Source organism: Abrus precatorius, unplaced genomic scaffold (assembly GCF_003935025.1).
Source record: "Abrus precatorius isolate BTA unplaced genomic scaffold, Abrus_2018 Scaffold8, whole genome shotgun sequence".
Taxonomy (NCBI): domain Eukaryota; kingdom Viridiplantae; phylum Streptophyta; class Magnoliopsida; order Fabales; family Fabaceae; genus Abrus; species Abrus precatorius.
The window spans coordinates 3,651,986-3,659,026 of NW_020874428.1; positions in this window are offsets into that span (position 1 = coordinate 3,651,986).

A 7,041-nucleotide genomic window follows, 5' to 3' on the forward strand; every position below is an offset into this window, starting at 1 on the left:
TAATGTTATTCTTCCATTTTGATCTCAGCAAGAAGCAACAAATTTCACTGTGTGACAATGTCACTGAAGAAAGAACACTGAAAAAACAACAAATGGTGATTCGGGTTCACGGGTCAATTCTAACCCGTGCCAATTGGATATCGAAACCTGAGATTGTGACTAACGTGAAAGACAGTGTCCAATTGCCACTCTTCTTTTGGCAAGAGTGGGCCACTGGGGCCCGGGTGATGGGACTGGGCCGAGTGTGATGTTGGGCCTAAGAACACTCCTAACCGCCTGCTTAATATACCTTACCTAGTACCTACCTCCAATGTAGATTGTGCAATCAATCAATCAAACAATTATTATCAGAACTGAAGTTCTTATTTTCTTATTTGCCACTAAAATAAATGCCGTTCTTTATTAAAAAAATAAAAATAAAGTATATACAAGAAATCAAAAGTATAGATCATAAATATAGTTTTAATGGAAACATTAACATGCCAACAAGTTAGAAGTCCAGCTGCCACCGGTTTTATTCTCTAAACTGAAAGTCTAATAATAATGACCAAAAACATATGATCCTTCTTTATATTAAAAAAAATTAAATGTTTTTTATGATCGTAACATTAGTTTGTAATAGAGATAAAATTCAAGAGAAATGAAAATCATTCGAATTACCATATTTGAATGTTGTTAATTTTATAAAAACAACATATATATACAGTATTAAATTTATCATTATGATAAACACTCAAAATTTCATAATATAATTATTATATTTGTACATTATTTTTCTCAATAAAAGCATTCAAAGAATAATTTAAATGATAAACAGAAATGTAAATAATAATTTGAAAAATGCATGAAATTATCCTCTCCCACCATTTTTTAACGTGGTTATGTTCCAAAGTGGGATATTATTCTTTCCGGATCTGATTTCACACCGGAAAACTATTTATTACATTGATTGATTTTATTAACCTTGATCTTTAAAATTTAACTTAAGTATTTAAAATTTTTTTATTAAAAAATATTTATTATATTAAAAATATAATAAATATTATAATTTATTTTTTAAATTCAACCTAAAAACTAAGGTTAATTATAAGTTATTTGAAATACATTTGCAATTAAGAGGGAGAATTATGGGACCCAAGAAACCTTAAATGTACACATTAAATGGGCACGTGACTGGGAACAATTGTTGTTGAGAGGGCCTTCTGCCAAAACGCTTTGCATGTGATTGTTGGGCCACATTCACAGTCACAGTGTCATATATTTTTTTCTTTTTCTTTTTGGTTAAAAGAAATTGCTTAGGTGAAAGAGAAGAATACATACATGTCTATTTAAAAATGAATAATCAAATTTTCTACGCATAATTTGAAGTTGAGAAACATAAATCGTTACATTGAGATCACCAGTCAAATGATTGATAGAAATAAGTTAAAAAATTCTCTAAGATTGGTCTCTGAAAAAAATGTGCACATAATAATCTTCTTTTGGTTTAGATTTATCATGTGAATGCAGACATGCGTTTCAGCGTTTGAATGTTTTTCAACACTCAATCACCAAAAAACTATGAGTGTGTTGATGTAAGAGGATAGAAGGTTGTGCCTCTCAAGAGATAAAGCAAACAGGTTTTTTGTTTCCTTCAGACATTAGTGAACATAATGATCAGATTATTCAAATACCCACCTCACATTTCCATGTACCCATCACCCATGTCTACAGGAAATTACGTGAAATGTCCTTGTTTTCTCGATTTGAATTCTATCATGAAAAATACTAAATCTGTATTATTCTCTTGCTGTCTGAATGAGTTAGTGTCAATCCAGATATTTTAATAAATAAATTATTTTTATTATTTCACCAAAATCCTGTCAAATTTTAAAATGTGGAACATTGATATTGATATTTAGAAGATAACAAAGCTTTATTATTATTCGCAAAGTAAACATTATCAAATGCTGTTGAGAAGTTCTTATCAAAGTTTCAAACTTGCATAACAGAAGTGTACGTAAACAAAATATAATTTAAATAATAATTATATGTGATACACTTAAAAAATTTCAAACATTTTATAAAAATAGCTTATAAATCCTTTAAATTGTTTTTTATTTATTTTAATAAAAAAATTATATAAATTCTTAAAACTATATCATAAATGTTTATGTATTAAGAACTTGTTAATAATCAATTAATAAAGTTGTTATTTAACTAAATACATCGTTAATCTTCATCCTAAGAAGTAAGAACAGCTTGTAAAAAAAGAAAAAAACTAAATGTTAATTGTCTGTGGTGTTCCCTACCTCATTAAAGGTAGATGTATAGGGTTTAGTTCCCACCCCCTTCTTTGCCCTAATATCTCAGCTAGTAAGTCAGTGTCGTGTGTATCATTGCCTTCTGATAGATTGATATGCTCTGTTTGGGCTTCAACATGCATTTCCAAATTTTGGATGACTTGGCTAGTTGGATAAGAAATTTAGTATAATAATATTTGTAGTGATAATGAGAACTCTAGAGATATGTACATAATAATTGGAGCTTGAATTTTGTGTCTACAAAATTTTCACCTCTCTTTATAATTTCCCTCATTAATTCCATGGCTTTAAGCAAAGCTCGATTTATTTTCTAATTTTCAAATTTCTCAAATGATTTGTGTTAGTGCTTCTTTGACGGAAATGGTGGTTCAATTGGTGAGTTTTATTAATGATCTCTTTTTTTTTTTTCAGTGCTTTCTTCTGTCTCCTAGATCCAATCTAATATTTCCTAGAAAAGTACGAGAAAAGCATAATATTTTAACAAATGCTACTATTTTAAAAATAAAATTTTAAATAAACTTTTGGTTTAACTCAATAAGTGAATTTACTTCTCAAAGTTTAAGTAGTTTTATAATTGGATGCACATTCGAGGTTAAGAGTGATAAAATCTCATAAATAATGCATACAATTAGCAGCAAAACAAATTATAAAGAAGTTTGATGGTAGAAAAAAAGTTACATACGTTTTATATATTATAGGAGAACATTAAAATTTGATTATTGAAAATTATTTAATATTAATACTAATAAATCAATATCAATGGTTTTGTTTCTTATCATAGGTTTCTTAATAATGATTAAAATGTGTTAAAAATATAGAATTAAAGACATTTTTTTAATGCAAATTCGTTACTGATGACACTGTATAGTATTAGATTTGAAAGTTGTTTATAAATATATAAAAAACAAACTTTTGTTGAAAATATAAATACAATAAAACATTTGATTTTTTATTATTTAAAAAAATGTGTAGTGTTAAGAAGACGAAGGGAGAGGTGGTAGCATGAGGTGGAAGCACGTAGGAATGGGAAGTAGATGGGGTAATGATGAGAGACATTGTTCCTAAATAAGGAGCATGACTTAATACGGGGAACAGTGGCAAAGATTAAGAAAGCTCTTAACTTGAAATTAAGTGGTAATTTAAGAGGTTTTGTCGTGTTTGGGAATGACATGGCATGCATACGTGAAAAGGAGCATAGGATTGACAGCAACGTTAACGGCGTCAAAGTTTATGATCATGGGTGGGACCATCTGGGAATCATGATCAGAGAGACGAGACAAATGAGCTTCACCTTCCCGAGGCAAAGGATTGTGCCCTCTACTCTCACTCTCACTCTCACTAATCGTTACCTTATAAGAATGTGATACAGAGGAAAATCACATATTGTAAGGTAACAAGTGAGACTTGGATCTTTTAAGCTAACAATTCATCATGAAGGAATGGATTTTGAAAACTTATCAAATGTCAATGCCTATTAGTGAAGTATTTGCGTGTGTGTGTGTGTTTGTGTTTTTTTTTTTTTCATTTTGACCTTGAATAATAATTTATTTCATTTCGTTTTAAATATTGTTTAATGTTAATGTACACATTTTAAGATAATTATTAATTTTACAAAATTTTGATAGAATTTTAGTGATAATGTGCGAAAATATAGTTTGTTTCTCCTATTTGTTATTATTATAAACGTATCTTAGTTAAGTGAAATTATATTTCTTTTGTAAATAAAAAAAAAACGACATAAAGGAGAATTAGTACACACATTCTAAGACTGTTTTTTATTCTAGGATTGGGTCTATTTTCTTAATCATATATATGGTCGTAAAAGGATGAGATTGTGATCAGGGTCCATTACAACCACACATCTCGCCATAGGGTGATTAGATGTGACCCCAGGTGAAAATACCTACAATGCGTGGAGACATGTTGATGGTATATATATCTCATTTTAATATTGTTTAATGTCAATGTACACGTTTTAAGATAAATATTAATTTTTACAATCATTAAAACAAACTAAGATAATTTTAATAAAAGTGCTGGAGCTATTCTAGTAGTTAATAGATAAAACTATTCATAAAGTCATATAAAGATGAAAATAATTTGTTAAAAAAGTATATTTCTATGTTAAAAGAACATATTTCTAACCTCTTCAAATACTATTAAAATTATTTTAGTAGTCAGTTGATAGAAAAACTTAACTTTAATAAAAAAATATTTAAAAAATAATAATCAACACATTCTTGATGTTTTTAAGTCACAATATTTTATGTCAAATAAAAATATTCTCAAGTGACAGAGTAAATAAAGGGAGTGTTATTTAACTTTCTATTACACCATTCATTTGTTGTATTGAAGTTTTGGTTAACCAAATGGCCGTGAGAAATTTGGTTGCCTTACCTATATTTCTAATGTTATACTATTTTAAAATTGTGTATAAAAAACCCTTACTGTTATCTAGTTTAAAAAATATATTAAAAAATCACTTAAAAAGGAGCAATAATAGATACGTGGGTGGTATAATAAACACACTTATGCCCTACGATTGTCGATTGAAGAATTAGAAGTGTATAATTTTTATTGAAAGTTATGTTAGACTACGATGTAAATCACGGAAAATTAATATTCATTGCATTTTTCTTTTAAAAAAAATTGTTTTATTGACTAAACTTGATAAGGTATCACTTGATTATTATGACAAAAAAAAAAAATATCAGTACTCTCTTGGCACAAAGATGAGCATTCGGTCACGAACACTCAGTCAGGTTGAGATAAATTAGATATATTAGAATAGATTAAAGTAGATAATAATTATTTATGTATCTAAATAGAATGTCTAAGACATGACTGACTCATAAAGTCTATTAGTTTAAAATACTGACTATAAAAAGAAAATAAAAAGTACAAGTAAATAATTGACTTTCGAACATTTAATAATATTTACTGTCTATGTCGTTATCTAACTTTATCATCGAAGTGCCTATTTCATGTACTATTTAATATATAAATAATTATATTATTTAATATTATAAAATTTTTAAATATAATATAAATTTATAATTGTAATTCTTGTTATTACTTTTAATAAATATTTTATTATTCATTATAAATAAATAATCAGAAGAAATACTATTTAAATTATATATTTTTTTCTTTTAAAAGATGAGTGTTATATATTAGTTTATTTAAATATAAATAGTTTTTAAGGTTTTTTTTTCTCATCATGATCGTGGACATGATAAAAGTCAATCTTAGACATTTATTATTAATTTTGTGAAAAAAAATGTTTCACATGTATTGAAAAAATAAGGTGTATATCATTATATTTAAAAGAGGGTATATTTTTAACTAAAAAAGAAATTAATTTAAATATATTTTTTAAAATGTAATTTACTCGAGATTTTGATGAAATGGTATATAGTCAATCAAATAAAATGACTTTGTACTTTTTCTTTCATCAAAGCTAAGCACGTACTATTTTGTGTACCAAGTTCCAATTTACATAGACTGATAATTTTCTTTCACAGTGAAAACTTTTTAACTCAAATTAAATTTGTTTTATAAACCGTTTAAAATAAAAATAACATTCGTGCTATGCTAATTTTTTATATTCATTTTTCCAAGATAAACAGTTTAGATATTAAAATAATTTTTCGTCAAAATTTCCCATAAAATTAAAAATTAAGAATTTTACTCATCGAACATACACTAAGACTTTAGTATTTTATATCATACACTTGTTTTGTTTTTTTTATTAATTTCATATGAAAATAGCACAAAACAAAATATTTGAGAATTTGTTTGAAACAATAATAGAGATGGTATTAAATAATTAATATGAGGATGCATACCTACCAAACAAATGCGATAAATAAATGAGACGACCAGAGAGAAAGAGAGGGGACCAAGCGGCAATGATATAATTTGATAAATAGTAATATTGATAAGTTAAAATAAGAAAAAATTAAATAAATTTTTTATTTTTAAAAGAGAAACACTAAAAATATACTTTTTTTTAACATATTCATTTTTACTTATTAAATTTCATTAAAAATTATAAAAATAAGAAAATAAATATTAAATTAGGATAAAATTCACATAATTTTTATAATTTGTTCTTAAAAATATAGTTTTAAATTTCTTAAAATTTTCTTACTATATTATTTAAAAATTACATTTTTTTAATATTTGTAATCTTTACAAGACACCAAAACCAATCACTTTTATCAAACATAATGATTAAAAATAAATAAAATGTTTCTAAAAACTAAAATAAAAATCGGGTACTATCATGAGCATGAACCCAGTGCCAAGAGATTGGCAATGAAGAGTGTTAAGAGATAGAGAACGACGTCCCTGTCACCTCAAATGGATTGCATTACTTATTGAAAGTGACAAATTTTTACATTTTTTTAAATACTAACGTATTCATTTATAAACATTTTAGCATGTATAATTATTAAAATTCAATTAAAAAATACAAACTTTTATACTATCATTAATCATTTTAAAAATATAGTCACGATAATTTTTAATTTGTATATTAAGATTAAATTACAATTTTTATAAAGTAATGTAACAGAATAAAAATAGTACTCTATGTAAATATATCACTGTCCTTGGTGTTCACCTACATGACCCATTTCCCCATAAACTCTCACAGATAATGCAATAGCAAAACCACACAGAAAGTGACCTCTGGGAATCAAAAGTTAAAACCAATGGCACAGCATAGCACAGT